Source organism: Vulpes vulpes, unplaced genomic scaffold (genome assembly GCF_048418805.1).
Source record: "Vulpes vulpes isolate BD-2025 unplaced genomic scaffold, VulVul3 u000000682, whole genome shotgun sequence".
Lineage (NCBI taxonomy): Eukaryota > Metazoa > Chordata > Mammalia > Carnivora > Canidae > Vulpes > Vulpes vulpes.
Genome location: NW_027325781.1, coordinates 531,651 through 559,609, shown reverse-complemented (window position 1 = coordinate 559,609; position 27,959 = coordinate 531,651). Strand labels below are relative to the sequence as shown.

The 27,959-nt window shown below is 39.4% G+C and overlaps 1 long non-coding RNA gene across 2 annotated transcripts; it reads left to right on the top strand.

Annotated features, from left to right (window-relative positions):
- Nucleotides 1–367: 367 nt before the first annotated feature.
- Nucleotides 368–20,497, top strand: LOC140597321 (uncharacterized). Of its 2 annotated transcripts, XR_011999191.1 has the most exons (5): nucleotides 368–1,098; nucleotides 4,144–4,264; nucleotides 11,463–11,569; nucleotides 14,809–14,955; nucleotides 17,061–20,497. It is a non-coding gene; the product is annotated as an uncharacterized lncRNA (long non-coding RNA). The 2 variants fall into 2 exon arrangements; XR_011999192.1 differs by lacking the exons at nucleotides 368–1,098; nucleotides 4,144–4,264; nucleotides 11,463–11,569; nucleotides 14,809–14,955 and adding an exon at nucleotides 16,466–16,980 and having other exon boundaries at nucleotides 17,061–18,913.
- Nucleotides 20,498–27,959: the final 7,462 nt, after the last annotated feature.

The window sequence follows — 27,959 nt, the reverse complement described above, 5'->3', positions numbered from 1 at the left end:
GCTGTGCGGTCGCCGCCTGCCGGGTAGCAGCGCGCTCCCTCGTCCCTAGGCCTGGTCATGGCGCTGCAGCTGTCCCGCGAGCAAGGCATCGCCCTGCGCGGGAGCGCGGACATCGTGGCCGAGTTCTTCTGCAAGTCCCGCTCCCGCAGGCCAGAGGGCGGGGAGAGCTGAGGCCCGGCGGCCCTGGAGGCCCTGGGCCACGGAGGCGGGGGCGGGGGCGGGGGTGGGGGCGGCTCTGCTCCAGCGCCCGCCTGGCTGGAGAATCTAATCTAGGCGCCTTGCTCCTGGGGCAGCGGGAAGCCCAGGTGCTGCCCAGGCCTGCCTCGCGCCGGCCCCTCCCCAGCAGCCTTGCTTTAAACTGCGGATCCCACAGGCTTCCCAGCCCGGCCGGCCGACACCGCCCCGAGAGGGTGGAGCCCCAGTACATTTTGCACAGCCCATCCACCAAGCTTTGATTCCGGCACTGAGGGCGATGGACTGGATTTAGGAAACTCTGTCCTGGACCAGGCCATGTTTGCACCCTCTGATAGACTCTGGCAGGAGAAGAGGAGGGAAAAGTGAGGGAGAGGCTTGCTCTGGAGCATTGGACCGGTTAATCAGTCAATTGCTAATCCAGACGCAAAAGCCTATTTGGACACCCTGTGATCACATAACCTGAATTGGGGCTTGCATTACCGTGAGCTTGTAGTTCTACTTTGACGCTAGGTTAATGCAGTTTGGCATTTTTATTTCCGCATAAAAGCACGTATCGTGTTCTTTTGATTTAGAAGCAACATTTTTAAGGATTTTCAGTGGCACTTTTCACCTACTCTGCTTTCAGCGAGACACCCACAAACGCACATTAGGCTTTTTCAGTTTGATGCCATGAATGAAACCGCAGCCACATCTAAATAGGTTTTATTTTCCAGAGTTACAAAGTGGAAATAACTTTAACATTCCTTTTGTTTTCAGCATTTGGCGTCAACAGCATTTTATATCAGCGTGGCATATATCCACCTGAAACCTCTACCAGAGTGCAGAAATACGCATTCACCTTGCTTATAACAACAGATCCTGAGCTCATAAAGTAACTCAGTAATGTAGTGGAACAAGTGAAAGGTATTTAATTGTTGAAAACCAATTTGAGTTTCGCAGGCCTTCTTGGACCCGTACTTTCTGGCATCTTGGTGTTCATTTTTCAGCTCTATACAAAGAGGTGTAAAACACTGCAATCTCAAATAAAGCGATTCTCCATCGGAAGGAAGCAAATAATAAAGTGAAAGAAACTCCACTCTTCCCTACCACATTTTGAGTGGGTTAAATACGTTGATGTTAGGAATCTGATCTGGCTTCACAAAACAATCTCTATCAACTCTTTTTGAAGTGATTTTTGCAGTTCGTGTAGCCAGGTGGAACAAGTTGGAATTTTACATAACTATGATGATGTTTATTGTTGGAGAGAAATCCACTATATATTTTTACATGACATATTTTCTATAGCTGCCTGGAGTTTAAAACCGTCATTATTTTAAGATAAAAGAAAATGAAATTGGATCCAGCCTGGGAACTAAACTTAAAAAAATACTACTAATAGAGTACCCAATAAAGTTTTTTAATGTCTTACTTTCTTCATTTGTCTTTGTTAAAATCCTGCCTGTAAGTTAGCCGTTTCTATCTGAACACTCCTTGTTTTTCCGTAGCTCAAGAAATTCCTGAATACTTGTTCTCCATCTATTCTGTCTCTTTTTCCCCCATGTTTTTCTCTACTTAGGATTCTCACTTCTAATTTTTCTGTGTTATAGGATGTTTCTCCCTGGCTCCTCATTTGACCTTCCAAAGCTAGTTCCAAAAAAAACCAAAAAAAACATTATAGTATTTTTTTTTTATTCCTAAGTCATATATATATATATATATATATATATATATATATATATATATATATATATATTGTTTCAAGAGGCTTTATTTTTAGAATTCTATTAATTATATTTTTATCATCTTCAGGGCTAAATCACCCAGGGCGATACTCAGATTACTCAGCCTGCAACATAGAAGTAACTAAGAATCTATGTCACCTTAATTTGATGAAGAAGCAAACCCTGCCTAAGTTACTGGTTTTTAGGTTGTCTCCTTTAAGACTACACTGATGACATTTCACCTCGGTTGTATGTACACCTTCCTATTTAATTTGTCCCTTTTATTTTAGTTAGAATGGGGGAATTGCTCTTCTTAGAGGCAAATTGTTCAATCTCTTTGAATCCCCATCCCTCTAGCCTTCTTAAGGACTCTACCCTAGTTCTTCTCTGGTATTTCTGACTTCTTTCTTTTGAGATATTTTCATTGGTTTCATTTGTCTTCAGTTTTAAAAGAAAAAGATTTCCACCCACCCCAGATCTTTAAGTGACTACCCAATCTCTTCCTTTTCAGACCAAAATTGAGAAAAGGTTGTTTTTTGTCGAGGGGTCGGCAAGCCTGAGGGCACATATCAAACAAGTGGCCAATTTTTGTACTACCTGCAAACTGAGTGTTTTCAGATTTTGAAAGGCTAGTTTTTAAAAGACTACGCAAGAGACCTAGGGGGCCCACAAGTCCTAAATATTACAAGATTGTTTTTGTCTCTTGAAAGAAAACAACAACTGTGTATTCTTGAGTATATTATCCCCAGTTCCAAGATTAATTCAGGGCTCATTATGAGGTCCCCTTATTATAATCTCTAAGATGACTTCTGACACATACATAACTTTACTAACAATCTTTGTGTAGTTGACTCACAAACATACATCCAACCCAAGTCTTCTCTTTGCTCATATAGTAAGTGGCTCCCTTGATATCCACATGTGGCTATCCTAGTGATACTTGAAAACTAAATTTAAGGGGGTCCTGGCTGGCTCAGTCAGTAGAGCATGCAACTCTTGATCTTGGGTTGTAAGTTCCAGCCCCACATTGGGTGTGGAGATTACTTAGAAATAAAACCTTAGGGCAGCCCGGGTGGCTCAGCAGTTTAGCACTGCCTTCAGCCCAGGGCATGATCCTGGAGACCTGGGATCGAGTCCCACATCAGGCTCCCTGCATGGAGCCTGCTTCTCCCTTTGCCTGTGTCTCTGCCTCTCTCTCTATGCCTCTCTCTCTCTCTGTCATGAATAAATAAATAAAATCTTTAAAAAAGAAGAAAAATAGAACCTTATAAAATTGTAAGCATCATGTCTCATTCCCATTCTCTTTCTCTCAATGAATGGATCAACCTTCCAACCAGTGGTATAAACCAGAAAGTTGGGAACTATCCCTGAGTATTTCCTCTTCCTTAGTCTCATAAGTATCCAATAAATCTTAACAATTTTAACCACGAAATCTCTTCACTCTACCTATACTGATCCATCTCTCCCAATTTATCCTTCTATAAGCCTTCAGTACCTCTTGCTTGAATTACTAATCAATTAGCATCCCTAGATCCTCTCTTTACTTCCACTCTACTTTCCACACATCACAGCCAAAAGGATAGTTCTGAAATATAAGTTTAATCACATCACACCCTGCTTCAGACACAGTAATGACTTCCCTGGTACTTGAAGTATAAGTTCTTTAATTTAGCCCATGTGACCTTGTGTGGTCTGACCCCTATGTATCTTGCACAAACCGACCTTGTTCATTCTCCCTTTCTTAACTGTATCTGTATTACCCTTTCAATCCTCTGGTCAGATACTTTTTGCTTTCCAGTATTTTAGACCTGTACCCTTTTCTGTAACCTTTTGCATATTTAATTGTATTTACTTGTAGAACTGAAGTCCAGTGAGAATTCCCTGAGTCAAATTTTCCTATATTCTCTCATTGGATCACATACTGCACCTTCTTGGCACTTATTACAATTAAAAATTTACATTCATTGCTGCAGTGATTAGATTAATGCTCATCTTCTGCAATTTACCTTGGATTACAGTATACTGCATGTTCACTACTCTGTGCTTAGCATTCAGTACTAACTACATCTGCTATGGATACTGAGAATTGGAAAACGGGAGCTAGGTTATCGTGAGGCAAGTTTTCTGTACAGGTTGGAGGAGTTCCAAAATACCAGTGGTAGGATTTGCTAAGGGTAGAAAGTGAGACCTGGGAAGAGTTACTTTGTAATGCAGTGAACCAAAACAGATGCCTTGTTCTGTATTGCAGATTGGTTATACAAGTGTTCAGTTCAGAAGCTGGTGGTATTCATCTCAAATAATGAAAGCAGTGAAGTCCTTGAAAGGTGGCAGGTTGACATTGAGTGCGACAAGACTGCAAAAGATGACAGGTAAGTATGAATTAAACTGCTTCCATTTTCATGATTTTTTTCCCAAAACTTGTTTTCTTGACTAAATGAGTTCTAACCAAATTGAACTAGTTTCGTATAAGGTAGTTTGTTTGTAATTATGTTAGATCTCCTGTGGAGAAGAATAAGACTCACAAACTGTGCTCACAAAAGAGTCATGCCTATTATGGACTTGTATAGTGTACTTTTAACATAACTGCCCTTAGTCTAAAATCCATGAATTTCAACCGTTAGTATTTATGGTGCTATATGTAAGCTATGTATTAGGTGTATTAGGATGTATTAGGTGGCCCATTTAATGGATTGTGTCAAGGTACTTTTAACCATGAAGTATTATCCTAGACGTTCTCCTAGCTTGATATGCAGCTCTACTGTATTTCATTTAATGCTATGAACTTCCTAAGACACTCTGAACTGAAGTTCTTAGATCCTCTGGATGGGAAATGCCCCCTCATTATATGCTAATTCTTAGCATTGTCCAAGGCATGCTTACCTGTAAACTCAGAACTCTCTCTCATAATGAAATGTACTTTGTTCCTGAAGCCTTTGGTCTATTTTAGAAAATGTTTATTTGATTATTTTAAATAATTTATTTTTATTGGTGTTCAATTTACCAACATACAGAATAACACCCAGTGCTCATACCGTCAAGTGCCCCCCTCAGTGCCCACCACCCAGTCACGCCCACCCCGCCCTCCTCCCATTCCACCGCCCCTAGTTCGTTTCCCAGAGTTAGGAGTAAGTAAGTTCTGTCTCCCTTTCTGATATTTCCCACACATTTATTGACCCTTCCCTTATATTCCCTTTCACTCTTATCTATATTCCCCAAATGAATGAGAACATATAATGTTTGTCCTTCTCCGATTGACTTACCTTCACTCAGCATAATACCCTCCACTTCAATCCACGTTGAAGCAAATGGTGGATGTTTGTCATTTCTATTGGCGGAGTAATATTCCATTGTATACATAAACCACATCTTTATCCATTCATCTTTCGATGGACACCAAGGCTCCTTCCACAGTTTAGCTATTGTGGATATCGCTGCTAGAAACATTGGGGTGCAGGTGTCCCGGCATTTCATTGCATCTGAATTTATGGGGTAAATCCCCAGCAGTGCAATTGCTGGGTCATAGGGCAGCTCTATATTTAACTCTTTGAGGAACCTCCACACACTTTTCCAGAGTGGATGCACCAGTTCACATTCCCACCAACAGTGTAAGAGGGTTCCCTTTTCTCCACATCCTCTCCAATATTTGTGGTTTCCTGCCTTGTTAAATTTCCCCATTCTCACTGGTGTGAGGTGGTATCTCATGGTGGTTTTGATTTGTACTTCCCTGATGGCAAGTGATGCGGAGCATTTTCTCATGTTCATGTTGGCCATGTCCAGGTCTTCCTCTGTGAGATTTCTGTTCATGTCTTTTGCCCATTTCATGATTGGATTGTTTGTTTCTTTGGTGTTGAGTTTAAGAAGTTCTTTGCAGATCTTGGATGCTAGCCCTTTATCTGATACGTCATTTGCAAATATTTTCTCCCATCTGTAGCTTGTCTTTTAGTTTTGTTGACTGTATCCTTTGCTGTGCAAAAGCTTCTTATCTTGATGAAGTCCCAATAGTTCATTTTTGCTTTTGTTTCTTTTGCCTTCCTGGATGTATCTTGCAAGGTGTTACTGTGGCCGAGTTCAAAAAGGGTGTTGCCTGTGTTCTCCTCTAGGATTTTGATGGAGTCTTGTCTCACATTTAGATCTTTCATCCATTTTGAGTTTATCTTTGTGTGTGGTGCAAGAGAGTGGTCTAGTTTCATTCTTCTGCATGTGGATGTCCAATTTTCCCAACACCATTTACTGAAGAGACTGGCTTTCTTCCAATGGATAGTCTTTCCTCCTTTATCGAATATTAGTTGACCAAAAAGTTCAGGGTCCACTTCTGGGTTCTCTATTCTGTTCCATTGATCTATGTGTCTGTTTTTGTGCTGGTACCACACTGTCCTGATGACCACAGCTTTGTAGTACAAACTGAAATCTGGCATTGTGATGCCCCCCGCTATGGTTTTCTTTTTTAAAATTCCCCTGGCTTTATGAGGTCTTTTCTGATTCCACACAAATCTTAATATAATTTATTCTAACTCTCTGAAGAATGTCCATGGTATTTTGATAGGGATTGCATTAAACGTGTAAATTGCCCTGGGTACCATTGACATTTTCACAATATTAATTCTGCCAATCCATGAGCATGGACTATTTTTCCATCCCTTTGTGTCTTCCTCAATTTCTTTCAGAAGTGTTCTATAGTTGTTAGGGTATAGATCTTTTACCTCTTTGGTTAGGTTTCTTCCTAGGTATCTTATGCTTTTGGGTGCAATTGTAAATGGGTTTGACTCCTTAATTTCTCTTTATTCAGTCTCATTGTTAGTGTATAGAAATGCCACTGAATTCTGGGCATTGATTTTGTATCCTGCCACACTGCCAAATTGCTGTATGCGTTCTAGCAATCTTTGGGTGGAGGCTTTTGGTGTTTCTACGTAGAGTATCATGTCATCGGCAAAGAGGGAGAGTTTCACTTCTTCTTTGCCAATTTGAATGTCTTTAATGCCTTTTTGTTGTCTGACTGCTGAGGCTAGGACTTCCAGTACTATGTTGAATAGCAGTGGTGAGAGTGGACATCCCTGTCTTGTTCCTGAACTTAGGCGAAAGGCTCCCGGTGCTTCCCCATTGAGAATTATATTTGCCGTGGGCTTTTCGTAGATGGCTTTTAAGATGTTGAGGACTGTTTCCTCTATTCCTACACTCTGAAGAGTTTTGATCAGGAATAGACGCTGTATTTTGTCAAATGCTTTCTCTGCATCTAATGAGAGGATCATACGGTTCTTGGTTTTTCTCTTGCTGATATGATGAATCACATTGATTGTTTTATGAGTGTTGAATCAGCCTTCTGTCCCGGGGAAAAATCCTACTTGGTCATGGCGAATAATTTTCTTAATGTGTTGTTGGATCCTATTGGCTAGTATCTTGTTGAGAATTTTTGCTTCCATGTTCATCACGGATATTGGTCTGGAACTCTCCTTTTTGGTGGGATCTTTGTCTGCTTTTGGAATTAAGGTGATGCTGGCCACATAGAACGAATTTGGAAGTACTCCATCTCTTTCTATCAAACAGCTTTAGTAGAATAGGTATGGTTTCTTCTTTAAACGTTTGATAGAATTCCCCTGGGAAGCCATCTGGCCCTGGATTTTTGTGTCTTTGGAGGTTTTTGATGACTGCTTCAATTTCCTCCCTGGTTATTGGCCTGTTTAGGTTTTCTATTTCTTCCTGTTTCATTTTGGTAGTTTGTGGCTTTCAGGAATGCGTCCATCTGTTCCAGTTTGCCTAATTTATTGGCGTATAGCTGTTCATAATATGTTTTTAAAATCGTTTCTAATTCCTTGGTGTTGGTAGTGATCTCTCCTTTCTCATTCATGATTTTATTAATTTGAGTCTTCTCTCTCTTCTTTTTAATAGGTCTGGCTAATAGTTTATCTATCTTAATTAATTCTTTCATAGAACCAACTCCTGGTTTTGTTGATCTGTTCCACAGTTCTTTTGTTCTCAATTTCATTGAGTTCTGCTCGAATCTTTATTAACTCTCTTCTGCTGGGTGTAGGATCTATTCGCTGTTTTTTCTCTAGCTCCTTTATGTGTAAGGTTAGCTTTTGTATTTGAATTCCTTCCAGTTTTTGAATGGATGCTTGTATTGTGATGTATTTCCCCCTCAGGACTGCTTTTGCTGCATCCCAAAGATTTTGAACGATTGTATCTTTATTCTCATTAGGTTCCATGAATCTTTTTAATTCTTCCTTAATTTCCTGGTTGACCTTTTCATCTTTTAGCAGGATAGTCCTTAACCTCCACGTGTTTGAGGTCCTTCCAAACTTCTTGTTGTGATTTAGTTCTAATTTCAAGGCATTATGGTCTGAGAATATACAGGGGACGATCCCAATCTTTTGGTATCGGTTCAGACCCGATTTGTGACCCAGTATGTGGTCTATTCTGGAGAAAGTTCCATGTGCACTTGAGAAGAATGTGTATTCAGTTGAGTTTGGATGTAACGTTCTGTAGATATCTGTGAAATCCATCTGGTCCAGTGTATCATTTAAAGCTCTTGTTTCTTTGGAGATGTTGTGCTTAGATGACCTATCCAGTGGAGAAAGCCTTAAATCGAAGTCACCAAGTATATTATTATCTAAATATGTCTTAATTTATGTTATTAATTGATTGATCGTTTTGTCAGCTCCCACATTCGGGGCATATATATTGAGGATTGTTAAGTCCTCTTCTTGGATAGATCCTTTAAGTATGATATAGTGTCCCTCTTCAACTCTCACTACCGTCTTTGGGAAAAACTTTAGTTTTTCTGATATAAGGATGGCTACCCCTGCTTTCTTTTGAGGACCCTTTGAGTAGTATATGGTTCTCCAACCTTTTATTTTCAGGTTGTACGTGTCTTTCTGTCTGAGTCTCTTGTAGACAGCAAATAGATGGGTCCTGCTTTTTTATCCAGTCTGAAACCCTGTGCCTTTTGATGGGGTCATTAAGCCCATTCACGTTCAGAGTTACTATTGAAAGATAGGAGTTTAGTGTCATCATGATATCTATTCAGTCCTTGTTTTGTGGATTGTTCCACTGAACTTCTCCTTAAAGGGGAATTTTAAGAGTTCCCCTTAAAATTTCTTGCAGAGCTGGTTTGGAAGTCACATATTCTCTCAGTGCCTGCCTGTCTTGGAAGCTCTTTATCTCTCCTTCTATTCTGAATGAGATCCTTGCCGGATAAAGTATTCTTGGTTGCATGTTCTTCTCATTTAGGACCCTGAATATATCCTGCCAGCCGTTTCTGGCCTGCCAGGTCTCTGTAGAGAGGTCTGCTGTAACCCTAATACTCTTCCCCATAATAGTCAGGGATTTCTTGTCTCTTGATGCTTTAAGGATCTTCTCTTTATCTTTAGAATTTGCAAGCTTAACTATTAAGTGTCGAGGTGTTGAACTGTTTTTATTGATTTTAGGGGGAGATCTCTCTATCTCTCTATCTCCTGGATTTGAATGCCTGTTTCCCTTCCCAGATTAGGAAAGTTTTCAGCTATGATTGGTTAAAATACGTATTCTGACCCTCTGTCCCTTTCGGCGCCCTCGGGAACCCCAATTATACGTAGGTTTTTCTTCCTCAGGCTGTCGTTTATTTCCGTTTATCTATCTTCATGGTCTTTTAATTGTTTGTCTCTTTTTTCCTCTGTTTCCCTCTTTGTTGTCTTCTATGTCACCCACTCGTTCTTCCAGCTCATGAACCCTCGTTGTGAGGACTTCTAGTTTGGATTGCATCTCATTCAATTGATTTTTAATTTCTCCCTGATTAGGTCTAAATTCTGCAGTCATGAAGTCTCTTGAGTCATTTATGCTTTTTTCTAGAGCCACCAGTAGCTGTATAATAGTGCTTCTGAATTGGCTTTCTGACATTGAATTCTAATCCAGATTTTGTAACTCTTTGGGAGAGAGGACTGTTTCTGATTCTTTCTTTTGAGGTGAGGTTTTCCTTCTAGTCATTTTGCTCAGTGCAGAGTGGCCAAAAACAAGGTGAATTGGGAAAAGGAGAAATTGAGAAGAGAGAAAGGAGGAAAGAAAAGAGAAAAAGAAAAACGAAAAAGGAAGAAAAAAAGAGGAAAAACAGAAAGAAAAAGAAGGGAAAAAAAGGCCAAGGGAAACAAATAAAATTCAAAAAGCAAAAAAAACAAAAAACAAAAAACAAAAAACAAAAACAAAAAAAACAAAAAACAAAAAACAAAAAACAAAAACAAACAAACAAACAAAAAACACAGGGAAGTATCTTCTGATTCTGTATACTTTAAGTCCCTTGACTTCCCCTGGAACTTGTCCGTCTAGTTGGTCTCTAGGGGACGGGCTTGTTGTGCTGATTTTCAGGTGTTAGCGCTTGGGGGAGCTGCTCTACCCCCTGCCTGGTGCAGGGCTCAGAGGGGCTTGTTTACCCCTTGAGGCCCCAGAAGAAACACCTGCAGTGGCAGCGGCCTGCTCTGGAGCCCTGGAGTCAGCTCCTGCAGTTACTACGGAGCTCTCCATCTGCTGGGGCCTGGATGCTCCGGGGTCGGGGCCGCTGATCTGCTCAGCTTGGGGCAGGAGCGTCCTTCCCATCCTGGACCCGCCTGGCCTCTGCCTGTCCCGGGAGGAGGCCGGATCCTGGGCTGTGTCCCTGGCGCCCTGTGCTCCTGGGCCTGTGCTGTTGGATTTGTGCTCCCACCACACAGCCGCCTCTCTGCGGAACTGTGGCCCTAGCCCCTGTGAGCTGCTCCCGGGTCCAGCCGTGTCTGCGCTGCAGCCCTTTAGGGAGCTCAGCACACTCTCCCCGGGGCGCAGTTGCTCTGTTAGTGTCCCATGGAGCCTGCGGGCATCCCCGCCTTTCTGGGGTCCTGCTCCAACTCCCTGCGAGGCCTTTCTGCCCAGGAAGATTGGTGAAGCTCCTGCTTCTCTGGGCCTGGGCTCTCCTGTCCTGGGGACACTCGCCCTGGCCTTCGCCTGGCTCCTTGCGGGGCCCCTCCCCCTTGGATGCCTTTTGTTTCTTTATTTCTTTTTTCCCCGTCTTCCTACCTTGATAGAAGTGCGAACTCTTCTCACTGTAGCATTCCAGCTGTTCTCTCTTTAAATCTCAGGCCGAATTCATAGATTTTCAGGATGATTTCAAGATTATCTAGGTAATTGGTGGGGACAGGTGATTTGGGGACCCTACTCTTCCGCCATCTTGCCCCTCCCCTGGAAAATGTTTAATAATAAAAACAACTTGATATAACATCTTCTTTGAAGCACTACAGAATTAGACATTTATGTATTCCTAAAAATGCCAAAATGATTATGCCAATTAAAGATCTTAGATACTAATTGTTATCTTTATTTTACAATATGCTGAATGTTTCCTGACTTGAAGCACTTGGCAGGTTTTCTGGTCATCTGTTATTTAATGACCTGATACTAAGATCAGCCTTAATCACTGGAATAATAAGTGAAATTATAATTGTTTTTTAAAAACTCCTTTTGAATGCATTCCTTAATTTGAGTTTTGAAGCATTTAATCAAACAAATAATCTTACCAGTGTTTTAAATAACTTGTTAAAACTTAAAATGAATCAACTCATTTGGTTTCTTCAGTAGCACACCCAGAGGAAAGTCTCAGAAGGCCATCCAGGATGAGATCCTCTCCGTAATCCGACAGATCACAGCTACCGTGACGTTTCTGCCGCTGTTGGAAGTCTCTTGTAAGTATTATATGACTTCATGATGGTTCAGATTTGTTGTGGAAAGATTAAGCTATTACTTTAAGAATTAACAGTTTTGTTGAGTTTTTTCTTAATTATCCATGTCATGGTATATAAGTGAGAAAAACGTCATGAATCTAAAGCGATGCTGGTTGTGTTTTATTTACAAGTGCTGAATAGGGAAAGAATGAAAGTTTTCATTCAGTACTCCTGAATATTTTGACGTAATTTCTTCCATTACTTTTATTTTATACACATTTCCTTGTATATAATTAAGACTTAGACAGGTATAACTGTGTCTTTCTTTTCTGGCTTAGTTACTCCTTCATTCATCAGATATACCCTAAATGCCTACTGTATGCCTTCCATGGTTCTGGGCATTGGGATACAGCGGTCACAAAACCAAGATGTTCTTTTTCTCTGGCTTAGATTCATGCTGTCTCGTGATCAATTATATACTTTCTGCAAATATCTTTAATGGCTTTTCTCTTTGAAGAAAAAAAAACAATCGAGTTTTTCAGTAAGTAAAAAGGAGTACAGTATTTTCTGTACTAAAATTTCCATTGAAGAAAAGCAATTAGCTAATATAACTGATTAGAGATCAAGCCAAACTAGCTTTTCTGACATGATAGGTGGCTCACATGTGAGGGAGAGAGGAAGGATAGTTGTACCTTTCAAAAACTAATTGTACTTTAATGATCTTATCCCCAATTTAGGTTCATTTGACCTACTGATTTATACAAAGATTTGGTTGTACTTGAATAATGGGAAGAGTCGGGACCACAGTTTATTACCAATTCTGAGGAAGTCTGTCTTCATTCATTTACTACTACTATCCACAAAGTAAATAGCATGGTGGCCTATAAAATTCCGACCAGTGACTGAGGATGAGATTAGGACAGTGATGTACTTGTAGTTCTCAGATGCGGTTTTCCTGAAACGAAGTCAACTATAGTTGATAAATTTTGTATCACTGGTTAATTTTTAGACTGGGGAAACTTAACATTATACATCTATTGAACTGTGCATAATTGTCCCATTTTTTGTTACCTGTATGCCTTGATACAGGGTTGGCATAAATTATTGCACATTGTTCAAAAGGGAACTAGCAGATCACATCAGCATTGTTGTCAATTCCTTGAAAGTGGTAACTGTAGATGGATAACTTTTGCCATAAAACTAAATGCCTTCTTAAATCAGACCTTTTGGTCAAGGACTTTGCCTCTGGATTATAGGTAGGGAGATATTAAATGTAAAATACAGCAACAGAAGTATGAATATTGAGAGTCTTTGTTTAGATTCTGAAATTATCTAATGACAACCTGCAAGTAATGAAACATTGCTCATAATAGGTCTCTGCCATTTATTTCATTTGTATATTTTCCATATTGAAAACACTTCCAATTATTTGATTTTGATTTGTTGTAGAACTCGAACCTACAAAGCTATGTGTATTGCCACTGTTTAAATTCCTGTGATACAGAACTCTTAATTTTTTTGTTTTATAAAATCAAGCTTTAAATGATGATGAAATAAAGTTAAATATGTATGTTTAAAATTTGTCTTAAATATGTTTATATTGGTGTGGTATTAACACATATAATAGAATGGATTCAGTATAGCAAATAATATCTTGTGCCTACTGAGGCCTAAGGATACCAACTTGAATAAATCTGGAGGTACTTTCAATTTAACGAACAAGCTTTGATTATATCCCTTTAATCTTATAACCTTAGACTTAAAATAAGCATCATTCTCTGTATAAAATAATACATGTCATATGGAATTAATTCATTTTAGCATATAGTGGACTGGAGAACTTTTCTATCCTCTTAGCTTTATTGCCAGCCTAGTTTTCCTTATTTTTTAAGGGTCAGTTTAAGGCAAACTTCTGACATCTTTTCTAATCTCTATTCTAAATGTTACCTTGTTTTGTAATTAAGTGCTTAGTATCAGACACCGTTCTAAGCTTTTTATATGAATTAACTCATTAACCTTCACTATAAAGTAAAAACACATAGCCTGTATCACTCATTCAGAAATGACAAAGTGAGCACCTGTTAAAGTTCCAAGTATTAGGATGAATGAAACAAAGTCTTGGTCTTTCTGAAGCTTGAGATATGGAGAGGAAAATAGATGGCAAGCTTCCAGGCAGTTACTACACAGGTTTATCTCATTATGTATTTGTTTTTTCACCTGAGTAATCTAATCTCTTTGATCCAGTTGCCTGCTTGTTAAGAATAAAAGGCAATTCTCTCATTGCAAGACAAATAAGTGCCAGTATTTGATGACAGGTATAGTGAATGCTATTGTGAAAGCCCATTGCCTGGAGAATTGTTGAAGCTATCTAATTGAGGTCCACCCACATATGTCCTTTTCCTGAATAAGAAAAGCAGTTCTGCAGAAAGGAAAATGATGTTGAATTAAGGTGTGGTCAAGAGTCTGGTTTTCCAAACATGAGGTATGTTACAAAGTGGCCACTAGTAAGATTAAAGCATTTAAATTCTGTGCTGTTTGTAACCTCTAAACATGAAACATTAGGTTGAGACGGAAAGCAGAACTGGAAGTTCAGTAAAAATATGAAGAGTTAAAAAATCTGGTCCTACTTTTGGGACAAAAGTTTGAAATTCTTTTTAGAAAGCAGTAACTGCTTTAGGAAACACTAAATGCCTCTGCTAAATAACCAGAAATAATGTGGTCATTCCCTGAAAAATATTCACCAGTAGCAACTTTCTTAATAGATCACGGATAATACTTAAATTTCTGTCAGTTGTTTTTATTCGCCAAATTAAAAAGTCCTAATATTACCACTTATACTTCGTGGCTTATACCACTACTGACTCCTACTAGTACATATATTAGAGTTGAGTGGGAGCCAAGCTACAAGGTTTATTGGCAAAGCTCAACCGGAAAAGCTTTAGCCTATGGCTCCATCTAAACTTGTCCTGCCCTCTTTTCCTATACCTTGAAGTCCACCTTAAGAGGAAGATATTTAAATCAACAGATGTAAGAATTGCAAATGACCTATGAACAGTGGGTATTATATGTAAGTGATGAATCACTAAATTATACTCCTGAAACCAATATTACACTATATGTTAATTAAAATTTAAATAAATGTTTGGAAGAAAAAAAAAAGCCCTACATGACTTCCACACCATGTTATACAGTGAACCCAAGATTCTAAGAGAGCCTAATGGGCCTGCCCTGGACTCTTGACTCAGTTTTGCTTACCATAGGTAGAGGAATGGAAACATGTTCCGACTGGGCCTATCCGGGTCTGAAATAGAGCCCCAGAAGGGACTGAACCACACGTCTCCAGGAATCTTCTCCCAGTGTCATCAATTGGAGAGAGGAGTCAAGCTTCCATGGGAATTCACACAGAGGTGTGTAATAGTCTCATGTATTAATTGGCTTTTGCACAAACAACCATAGAATAACAATTTTTTCCCGTGTAGTCTGTGGGTTATCTGGAGTGCTTGTCTTCTTCTTTGCCCCTGCAAATCTGCAGGGCACGTGTCTCCTTCTATTATTGAAGGGGCAATGGCTCACCAGGACTCCTAAAGCTTATCTTCAGAACTTTCACACTGACATTTTTGCCCATATTCCACTGATGCAGGTAAGTCTTAAGGCTAAGCCAAACTTCAATGGGGCCAGAAAGTACACTCTTCCCATGGACGTGGGGAGAGGGCTGTGCGAAAATCTGATGAAAGTGATAGAAAGATCAGGATACCTAAATAATGCTACCCTGTAACTCGTTTTCCATCAGATGTCACTAATGCTACAATATTCAAATTAAGGTGAACTTTTAACTTTAGTATTCAGCCTTTCCTATTCGAAATTAACATTGGGATTTCTGGCTACAAAGATATAAAGACATCAGAGGAAGAAAACACAGCACGTGTATTGGCTAGGTAATTTTTCATTTAATTTTCCTGCTTTAGTGCACAAGTAGAATTGCAGGATCAATGGACACACAAACAGCTCTACATTTTTTAAACTTTAGGTGGTCTCTTCTGTCCATGATCAAGAAGCTCATTTGGCTCCTCAGCAAGCACATCAAGAGAAGTGTGTATTCACCTTTCCTAATGGCTCCTACCCTTTTACATCCTTTTAGCAATTGAATGTCCATAACACATTACTTTCCATTTACTGTATTTACAAAACTCCAGGTTTCTTTGGGAGCGTTGTAATTACACTGTCCTCGGATGACTTTAACCAATTAATGGCAGGAACCAAAAGACAGAGGACTGAATACTGTAAGTTATCTATATCGTTCAAAGAATAAATCAAGTGTGAATTTGTGAACCGTTGTGCAACACTTTCCCAACCAGTCAAAAGAATTGTTCATTAAATAACCTTTTACTCTTTAGGGAATTAATTTTTGGCTAAAGTTGTAAATAATAATATCTTCATCTTTTTATTAAATATGTAAAGCTCTGTTTTAAGTTATTTTTGTACAATGTAACCATGATAAAAACTTGTGTGTTGGAATAACTATGGAATAGAAATGCTGCTAAATTTCAAATTTTATTAGTTACACCTTCTTAGAGCAGATCTTTGTTTTTTATTTATTTTTTATTTATTTTTTACTGGAGTTCAATTTGCCAACATAGAGCATAACACCCAGTCCTCATGCCTTCAAGTGTCCCCCTCAGTGCCCGTCACCTAGTCACCCCATCCCCCCACCCACCTCCCCTTCCACTACCCCTTGTTCATTTCCCAGATTTAGGAGTCTCTAAGAGCAACTCTTTAAAGATCTTTCCATTCTTCATGAATATGGCTTTGAAAGCCAGCAGCATTAACTGATGTTTATTTTTAAAAAATCTCGTTGGGAAATCTACTTAATCTTCATTAGAGTTGACAGTCCTCTTCCAATCTGGCAAAAACATGGTAGCCTTAGCAACAAAACTATCAGAAAAAGCTTAGAGAGGAAAATGTCAAGAGTTGACCCTCTGATTACAAAAGTCAGTTTATGTTACCATTTCACCTATTTTTGTGCTCTTACCATTTGATCTATTTTTATACTAGAGAAACATAATTTTCATTTATTTGTATAAATTCCATTCATCTGTGTTTATCTGCACCATTTTGCTAGGCAAGCTTGTTTGCACAAAGGAACACATGACATCAAAATCTTTATTGTTTTGGCATTTTATCTGTGCTAACAAAAGCCTCTGATTATAGGCACGACCACACATACTCCACTATCCATGCAAGGGAAAGATCTCAAACCTCTTCCAAAACTATCTAGTTATGGACATACCCAGTGGATACCTAGACATGGATCTGAATTTCTTTCTGAACGGCAGTGTCACTGACTCACATGCATTATTACTTAATCCTCACAGCAAATCTAGAGGGGTTATTCCCATTTTACACGTATAAAACCTGAGACTCAGGAAGGCCAGGTAATTTGCTGAACTTCAGACATCCAGGATCTAGCCCCAGGCCTGACCCTAAACCAATATTCTTTCTCATTGTTTTTCAGAAACTCGGCAACAGCGGAAGGTGCCCTGCTCCAGCTGCAGGGACTCAGCCAGAAAGACTGGAATACTACATGACTGTACCTGCAAGTTGGGGAAGGAGAACTCAACACTATTTGAGTATTGAGTTGCATTCATTTTTTAAAAAACACTTTTTCAAAATAAGCTATCATTAAATGTTTATATATACATAGTATTTTTGCTGTATAATAGCAGCATGCATTTTCTTCCATCAATGTTTTCTTCTCTCATTCTTTCACTTGTTTATGTAACTACATGCTGTGTTGGAATTTGGGCTTCTTTACGGGTTGGAACCAGTTCGAGAAAGGGGACACAGCAGGCAATTGAAATGTATGTTATCATCCAAATTATAGGGTTCCCTAGTAAAGCTGGGTAGAGGCTTAGACGTCATGCAAAAACAGGGTTTGCTACTGCATCTCCATAAACAAGCCATGGGATGGCCAGACAACTGCAGTTGTCCTCACTCAAGCCCACTCCAATAGGGGACCAAGAAACTCTTTAAGTACAAAAGCTCTACACAGCTTCTATAGGTCTTAAAAAGGTCTGCTCTACGTTGCTTGGGATGGTGTGAGAAAGTGAAGAGAGCGACCCCAAATCTCTTCTCCAACACCATGTTGTGTCATCAGGATTGGAGTCGAATCCTGAAGAGGGGAATAACACGCATCCCTCCTAATGCTTGCCAGCTTTTTAATTTTTTAAATATATTACATTGTGGATTCCACTGGCATCATGTGAGTTGTTTTAAGTAGGCATACTCCCAGGCATTTTTTTTTCAGTTTTATTAATTATGTATGCATTTTCATCTGTAGTCAGAAAGATACCTGTTTTTTTTTTCCTAACATGTTTTAACACATATTACCCTGAGCAAAGATTGTAAAGTCCATGCTGAATACTTAAAAACATGTATTTGTAGAAAAGTCATGAAGGCGGTGTACGCATGATGGAAGGCTGAGAAACAATGTCATAACCCTTTGTACTCAGGCATCAGAAGGGGACCAGGCAGCTGTCCCTCTCAGCCGAGTGGTGCATGCTCACAGTGCTGCTGTGCTCACACAGACCCCATGTCTGCTTCTCCCTACACAGAGTCCTTCTGGGACTTCTTGAAGGGCATTTTGCTTTTTGCCCATAAAAGACTAGCACCATGAGTCAGATAGTACTAAGCTGAAAGTTCACTCTCTAATTCTATTTCTTATCACTAATTATGCCCAGTCATGTTGTCCAAAATAGCTCACCAGATTTTATGAAATGAATACAGAGAACTATATCAATATGAAAATGTCCCAAATTTGAACAATATGAAACTGATTTTTGTTACTCAACTTCCCCACAAACTAAATCCCCTTGCAAGGAAAAGCTCATGGAGCTTTTATTTAAAGTCCAAATGCTCTCACTCTCCATTTTATACAATTGGCTCAGTGTAAGCCAGAGGCTTTTACTTAGAGCCGAGGTTCCTATAGCTGCAGCTGTGTCCTGGGATTTCACAGGAATGAGTATAGCTTCTTCAGCCTCTTCAAAGTTGCTTCAAATCTCTAATTAGTTCTAGTCTCCAAGGGGTCAGCAGTCACAAAAGAAACTGTCCACTATAGAAGTTGTCACAAACAAAACTGTGGTACCCCAATTAAGTGACTATGTAATGTCATCTGATACTGCTATCGGAGCACAGCAGATAACTTAGTAGCACCTATGCTGGAGACAGCGAGGACCTGGTCTAGGTCCGGTGGCAAGCCAGCCAGCTGCACCAGCACTGAATCCATGGCCTGTGAATCTGTATGACTGAGCAGAAAGTGCCCATCAATAGTTGTGCTTCCCCATGTTTAATATAGGTATTCCTTTGCTTTTGCTGTTGTTTTGTTTTGGTGATGTGTGCAGTGGTCTCCCATATATATTACCTACTTTCTCTCAGAGAGTGACATTTGAGACATTATTGCCTTCTTCAAAAATGTAGATAGGTATTCTGGTTTCTTCATTTCCTTGTGTCTTGTGTCTCATGTTTTGGCTACTTTGGTACAAGATTGTGAGACCACAAGTCTAGAGAGAATTTCTCCTCCCACATTCTCCCAAGTCTGTTCTCTCTAGGACAGGGAAGTACACTCTCCTCTTAAAATGCATGAGGAATGGGATAAAGAACATCACCCTACTCCCTTAGTGCTATGTTTTACTAGTATATGAAGTTTTATTTTTTCTGAAAATGATAATTGTCATCTCTCTTCCATAGATGTTTCATTCCTACCTAGGCAGGTTGAGTTGGGCCAGGCAAAGCAGTAGTTGGACAGAATCAAGATTCTAAGAAAATAAAATACTGTGATCACAGTAAGAGGCAATGAGTCAAGATTAGTCTTTTGTCAAGAAGTAAAAGAAGGATAACAAAGTTTAGCAAAACTTTAAAGAGGATCTAGATATCACAGATTAAAGTAGTCAAAAGTTAGTATTCCAAAGAGTTGCACATTGAAAAGATAGAACCCAAGCACAAAACAAAAATATTCCAAAAAACTTAAATTCAGGACAGAAACTTTTTTTTAGAAGCTTTTTAAAAATTTTTATTTATTTATGAGAGAGAGAGAGAGAGAGAGAGAGAGAGAGGCAGACACAGGCAGAAGGAGAAGCAGGCTCCGTGCACTGGGAGCCCGACGTGGGACTCGATCCCAGGTCTCCAGGATCATGCCCAGGGCCAATGGCAGGCGCTAAACCGCTGCACCACCCAGGGATCCCCAGGACAGGAACTTTTCTAGTCTCTTATTCCTTCCTGCCTCCATAGGATTGGACTACTGGTGTGAGGAGAGAGATTGCAGATGGGAAGGAAGTGGTGCCAAGAGCTGCAGCTGCAAAAAGTCGAGTTGGTTTTGTTTCTTCTAACTTTTAAACTTAAATTTAATACATACACATGTTTTAAAAATCAAGCAGTAGAGAATGATACCAAGAGAAAAGTAAATTCTCAGCCTGAACTTGTTCCCCGACTTATTTCCAGCTCCCTGTTTTTAAGTACTTTCTGTTCTCCTGGTGGTTATCACAGTACCCCTGAAATATGTGTTAATACTTGATTTCTCCTTTTATCTTGTTTATCAACCTTAGATAGCATCTATTGGAAGATGAGAAACTTATTTCTTTGATCCATCCATGTCTACATTTTTCCAGTTACATTGCTTTGATATTTCTGGTGATTATCATTTTAAAGAGTATATTTAAACTCTATTTTGTTACATCAATTTTACACGGTATATAATTGATTTCTTGCTATATAAATAAATAGGTGAGAAAAATCTGTGACATTATCTTCCATATCTCTCTGCTGCTTTAATATTCAGACTTCCAGTATTTCATATTATCAGTGTTAATATTAGTCAGATTCTCTTTTACACTTGTTGTCTTCCAAGCTTTGTTTGTATGTTGATTCTACCAATTAAAATAGCTTTTCTGTTATTCCAATGATTAATTTTCTCCTTACTGAAGGACTAAATAGGTCTAGTTATTGAGGAAAAAAAAGGGTAACCTTAGGTCAGGAAAACTGAAAGATGAATGTTCCAAGTGTCAAGGTCAAATACGATTCCTTGAACTCAATCTTCAAGACTTTCTATTCAATTTGGTCGATGATACCTTTAATATACAAGAAATATTTATCTGCCTTTGTTCTTATTTTGTAGCCACCTCTTTTTTGGCTTCTTGACTCTAAAGATGTTTGTTGGTTTTGTTTTCTTAATTTTTTTTCCGTTCTCTTGTTTTTCTCAGGAGTCTACTGTTATAATATCTGTTCCACTTGCACCTTTTTTTTTTTTTTTTTTTTGGTTTATTCTAAATTTTCTGGGTCTTTCTCCCAAATATGCGAGTGATGAAAAAGGTTCATCAGCGCTGGTAGCATGATTTTCCACTGTGGTATTAGACCTTTTTCTTGAATGAAAAATGGATGGCAGGGTCTTTGTACATATAAGCTAGTAGTACTGTTTTAGGGTACATTTCGGTATTTTGTTCATCATGTATTTTTTGAAAATTGACTTCTAAAAATATTACATTAAAATATCATATCTTCTTTACTTAGTTTTTTGGTGCATCTCAAATTTTGTGTGCCTGGTTTCACTCACTGCAGTATCTCTATCTGCTTTGGGACAAGGACCTGGAAGGTTAAAAGTAATTTCCAGATATGGTCAGTAGAGGGCAGCAAAGGGTAGTGGCGTGAACACTCAACTGCCAAGGCCTGGGCTTCCCTTTTTTCCCTCTTTATAGAGATCAATTAGTGGTAGTAGAAAATCCAGAGTGCCAGAATCAGGATAGAAATTACTCATAATACTGATCCAGGATGGGTATCAAGCTTAGAAGGCAGTGGAAATGTTTAGCCACAAATTCATAGCCTGGTATCTATCAAAGAGATGTGAACTACTGGACATTAGGAGGGGAATCATTAGACTTTCACAGTCCTGACTCTTACTCCCAGCCTGTCTAAAACCTAAGATCTCGTTCTGTAAAGTATCAGGAGTCTCCTACCCACATTGAGAGCTGATGCAAATTTCCTGTCATTATCTGATACGTCATTTGCAAATATCTTTTCCCACTCTGTAGGTTGTCTTTTAGTTTTGTTGACTGTATCCTTTGCTGTGCAAAAGCTTCTTATCTTGATGAAGTCCCAACAGTTCATTTCTGCTTTTGTTTCTTTTGCCTTCGTGGATGTATCTTGCAAGAAGCCACTGTGGCCGAGTTCAAAAAGGGTGTTGCCTGTGTTCTCCTCTAGGATTTTGATGGAATCTTGTCTCACATTTAGATCTTTCATTCATTTTGAGTTTATCTTTGTGTATGGTACAAGAGATTGGTCTAGTTTCATTCTTCTGCTTGTGGATGTCCAATTTTCCCAGCACCATTAATTGAAGAGACTGTCTTTCTTCCAGTGGATAGTCTTTCCTCCTTTATCGAATATTAGTTGAACATAAAGTTGAGGGTCCACTTCTAGATTCTCTATTCTGTTCCATTGATCTATGTGTCTGTTTTTGTGCCAGTACCACACTGTCTTGATGAACACAGCTTTGTAGTACAACCTGAGAATTCTCACAGAGGAAGACATAGACATGGCCAACAAGCACATGAGAAAATGCTCTGCATCACTCGCCATCAGGGAAATACAATCAAAACCACAGTGAGATACCACCTCACACCAGTGAGAATGGGGAAAATTAACAAGGCAGGAAACCACAAATGTTGGAGAGGATGAGGAGAAAGGGGAACCCTCTTACACTGTTGGTGGGAATGTGAAATGGTGAAGCCACTCTGGAAAACTGTGTGGAGGTTCCTCAAAGAGTTAAAAATAGACCTGCCCTACGACCCAGCAATTGCGCTGCTGGGATTTACCTCAAAGATGCAGATGGAATGAAATGCCGGGACACCTGCACCCCGATGTTTCTAGCAGCAATGTCCACAATAGCCAAACTGTGGAAGGAGCCTCGGTGTCCATCGAAAGATGAATGGATAAAGAAGATGTGGTTTATATATACAATGGAATACTACTCAGCCATTAGAAATGACAGATACCCACCATTTGCTTCGACGTGGATGGAACTGGAGGGTATTATGCTGAGTGAAATAAGTCAATTGGAGAAGGACAAACATTGTATGGTCTCATTCATTTGGGGAATATAAATAACAGTGAAAGGGACTAGGATGGAACGGAGTAGAAATGGGTAGGAAATATCAGAAAGGGAGGCAGAACATGAAGACTCCTAACCCTGGGAAATGAATAGGGGTGGTGGAAGGGGGGGTGGTCGGGGGGTAGGGGTGACTCGGTGGTGGGCACTGAGGGGGGCACTTGACAGGATGAGCACTGGGTGTTATTCTGTATGTTGGCAAATTGAACACCAATAAAAATAAATTTATTTTAAAAAAGAAATGAAAGAGGAGAAATAACAAACAATACCACAAAAATATAAAGGATTTTAAGAGAATATTATGAAAAAATTATATGCAAAGTCATTGGGCAACCTAGAAGAAATGGATAAATTCCTAGAAACATATAACGTCTCAATGCTGAGTTGGGAAAAAATACAAAATTTGAAAGACTGATTATCAGCAGTGAAATCAAATCAGTAATAAAAAAACTCCCAAGAAAACAAAAGTACAGGACCAGATGGCTTCATAGGTAAATTTCAGCAAACATGTAGGGACGCCTGGGTGGTTCAACAGTTGATCATCTGCCTTTAGGTTGTGATCCTAGAGTCCTGGGATTGAGGCCTACATCGGGCTCCTTGAGTAGATCTTGATTCTCCTTCTGCCTCTGTCTCTGCCTCTGTCTTTTTCTGTCATGGATAAATAAATAAAATACTTAAAATTTTTTTTTACCAAACATATAAAGAAGAGTTAACACCTACTTTTCTCAAACTACTTCAAAAAACAAAGAATGAAAGCTTCTATGTATTCTGTGAAGGCAGCATTACCCTGATATCAAAACCAGATGAAGACACTACAGAGAGAGAGAGAGAGAAAGAGAGAGAGAGAGAGAGAGAGAACTACAGGCCAATATCTCTGATTAACATACATGCAAAAATCCTCAACAAAGTATTAGCCAACCAAATCCACCAATACATTAAAAAAGTCATTTACCATGATCAAGTGGGATTTATTCTTAGTATGCAAATGTGATTCAATATTCACAAATCCATTAACATAATACATCTCATCAACAAGAGAAGGGTAAAAACGATGATCATTTTAATAGGTGCAGAAAAGCATTTAAAAGTACAACATCCATTCATGATACAAACTCAACAAAGTAGGTTTAGAGGGAACATACCTCAACAGAATGAAGACCATATGTGAAAAAACTACAGCTAATGTCATACTCAATGGTGAAAAAGTGAGAGCTTTTCCCCAAGGTCAAGAACAAAACAAGGATTTCCACTCTCACTACTTTTATTTAGCATAGTACTGGAAGTCCTAGCCCCAGCAATCAGACAAGAAAAAGCAATAAATGGCATCCAAATGGGTAAGGAAGATGTAAAACTTTCACTATTTGCAAGTGCCATGATACTATATGTAGAAAACCCTCAGGATTCTACCAGAAACGGACTAGAACTGATAAATGAGTTCAGGAAAGTCACAGGATACAAACCAATATACAGAAATCCACTGCATTTCTATACACTAATAATGAAGAGCAAAAAAAGAAATTAAGAAACAGTCCCATTAACAATTGTACCAAAAATAATAAGATACCTAGAAATAAGCTTAAACAAGGAAGTGAAAGACCTATATATATATATACACACTGAAAAACTATAAAACATTGGTGAAAAAAATTGAAGACAACACAAATGGAAAAATATTCCATGCTTATTGATGAGAGAACAAGTATTAATAAAATGTTCCATACTCAAAATGATCTACAGATTTGATGGAATCCCTATCAAAGTACTAATAGTATTTTTCGCAGAACTAAAACAAGTAATTCGTAAGGATGTATGGAACCACAAAAGACCCCAAATAGCCAAAGCAATCTTGAAAAAGAAAAAAACTGGAGGTATCACAGTCCCAGATTACAAGATATATTACAAAGCTGTAATAATCAAAACAGTATGGTATTGACAAAAATGGACAATAGATCAATAATACGGTATTATGGGCATAAAGATCACCTTACAGTATCTCTTCTATTTGATATTTAGGGTGAAAACATAGGTGTTCGGTGAAATAGATGAAAACAGACCCGGGCAGCCCAGGTGGCTCAGTGGTTTAGCGCTGCCTTCAGCCCAGGGCATGATCCTGGAGACCCAGGATGGAGTCCCACGTCAGGCTCCCTGCATGGAGCCTGCTTCTCCCTCTGCCTGTGTCTCTGCCTCTCTCTCTCTCTCTCTCATTCTGTGTCTCTCATGAATAAATACATAAATAAAGTCTTGAAAAAAGAAAACAGACCCCATCATTATTATTCTCTTTAGAGCTCATTCATCAAATTAAAATAAATCACAATGGTATTATGGAAGAAATTAAGCTTTATTACTGCAAAGGTAACTGTGACATGGTAAAAGAAAGCTCCCTTTAGCTTTCTCAGGCAAACTTTTCTCTGCTTTACTACAAGGAGAAGATGCTATCAAAAACTGTATCTTTCTCAATTAATTCCTTAAAACCAGTGACTCACCATCCTGGTTACATGTAAGAATCACTCAAAGAGCTTTTTCCAGATCTGATGAATCAGAAGCTCTGGGGGAGGCAGTTTCAGAATGAGTGCCTGAAAAGCCTCCCAAGTGAGTCTGATGCATATCAGAATTGATCAACAGGACGAGATTCTAAAAGGAGAGAAGTTTTCCTGGCCTCTAAATCTCTAACCTCTCTGAAGGGAGACGCAGAGAATGGGACATATTCTGAGAATTGGGGAAGGTGCAGAGAGAAATCTGCCTATATTTTTTTTACCTGAAATAGATTATTTTTTACCTGAAATAGATTTTGACAGGTGCTTGATGGGAGGCCAGAAAGTGTTGCCCAATGAGCCTCCATGGTTCTGAATACAGTCAAGCATGGCCAGACTAGCACTTGTCCTTTAAAAGTGGTGAGAAGGGGCGCCTGGTGGCTTACTTGGTTAAGTTTCTGACTCTTGATTTCCGCTCAGGGTTATGATCTCAGGATCATGAGAGAGAGCCCCAGGTCAGACTCCATACTCAGCACCATTTGTGCTTCTCTCTCTCTCTCTCTCTCTCTCTCTCTTTCTTTCTCTGCTCCCCCTCTTGTGCCCATGCACTGTCTCTTTCTCTCTCTCTCTCTCTCAAATACATAAAATAGTTATTCTGTATGTTGGTAAATTGAACACCAATAAAAAATCAACTTATTTAAAAAAATAAATAATAAAAATTTAATAAAAGTGGTTTGAAGCCTGGAGGCCACTATCTACATGCCACTTCTGTGTTAGTTTGGTTTTAAGATGAGAAGCCTTAATAAAGTCTAAAAGGACTACCAGGACTTGTGCTCTCACCTCTACCTAATTTACAGGCCGATTTCACTCTCCTGTACCTTCTGCCTGTGTCTCCAATCCAGCAAAGTCTTCCATGTTTCTGAAACATCAGTTAGTCACATTCTGTCCCTTCAACTGACAAATGTATCTTCCCTCCCTTGCCCCTTTCTTCCTCTTTCTCTCTTCTGTGTAGTCCCAAGTCATTCTTTAAAGGTCATTTCAAATGAGCTCGTCAAAGAAGTCTTCCTCTCCATAATTGAAATCAGGTGTCAAGTCCCTCTCTAAATTTCTCATCTCACTCTTTAATTTTCCTCTGCAGTACTTCCCAGAGGCTGTGTTAGGCAGTTCTTGATGGCATTCTCTGTTTAATATCTGTCTTCCCCCCTCCTCACTTAAATCCTGGTTTTGTGAGACTTGGGCCTGGCTCCCTGTTGCCCAGACCTATCAAGTGCCTTTCTCCTAGTACAGGTTCAAACACTATCCGTTGAATGAATAAAGTAAATAAGACAAAGACTATTTTATGTCATGCCTTTTCCCCTGTCCATCCCTGCCAGAAAACTATTTCATTCACTTGTTCAATACAGAATTTTTTGATTCCTCTGATGCGTCAATGTTTGTGAGAATTTAATGATAAAGCAGACATAGACTCCTTCCTTGAGGTCCCTAGAGTCTAGTGGGGCATAAAAGATAGGTTTTCACATGCCTGTTACAGGAGCCTGTAAGAGAAACCACAAACTTTGTCTGTAGGATCAAATTTCAATCCTCCACAGTTGTCAAAGAAAGACACTGTCCATGTGGGAAGAGTGGGGGTGGGGGGTCCTCACAGGAAGCTGCGTGACCTCCTGAGTCAGCTGGATTTGAATCCTTCATGTTACGTCACGGCTGCTTGGATTCAGAGCCCAACCTGTATGCGCAGGAGCCTCATCATCTGTAAAATCATCAGTTTCCTAGTGGAAAGGGAACACTGTCTTCATGTAACATGTTTTTAACAGGCTCCTGTAGGTGCTTGGACACTGAAGGAGATGTCCAGGTGGCAAATCAATGGTTAGTATCACTAACCATTTGGGAAATGCAAGTGAAATCCACAGTGAGATATCACACTACACAGCTATCAGAATAGCTAAAATAAAAAATGACAACACCAAATGCTCGTGTGGATGGGGGGAAACTGAACGACTCATACAGTACTGGGGAGAATGTGAAATGGCACAGCCATTCTGGAAACCAGTTGGACAGTTCCTAAGAAAAAAATATAAAAACAACAACAACAACAACAACAACAAAATAGCTAGCATATGACCTGGCTCTTCCCGTCCTGGGCATTTAGCCCAGAGAAGTGAAGACTTCACACTGACACAAAAACCTGTACACAGATGTTTATAGTAGCTTTATTAGTGACAGCCAAAACCTGCAGACACTTCGAACTCCTTCAACAGGTAGTTACGCAAACTGTGATACATCCATATCATAATGTACTACTAAGGGACACCAAGAAATGAACTGTGAATCCTTGCAGCCATCTAGATGAATCTCCAGTTACACCAAATGGGAAAAAGCAAATCCCCAAATGTCATAAACTATGTGATCCCATCTGTATAACATTCTTGACATGGCAACCTTTTACACATGGAGAACAGATTTTGTGATTGCCCGGGATTAAGGAGGTGGTGGAGGGGGAAAGAAATTTGTGTGGTTGTAAATGGGGAATAGGAAGGACCCTTGTGGTGATGGAAGTGTCTCTGGAAGACTCCATCTGTAAAAAAAACTGATGTCATCTCCCTGTGTTATTTCTTATAGCTGCAAACGAATCTACAGTTATCTCAAAATAAAATGATTACTTTTAAAAAATCAAAACTTGGAGGCCAAGAAAAGGAAACCAGTATGTCAGTTTGGCAGTTACAGCATGAGCTTTGAATCTGTGACATCATAATGGCAGTGACCGCGGACCGCTGTGGAATCTTGAGGCTTCAAG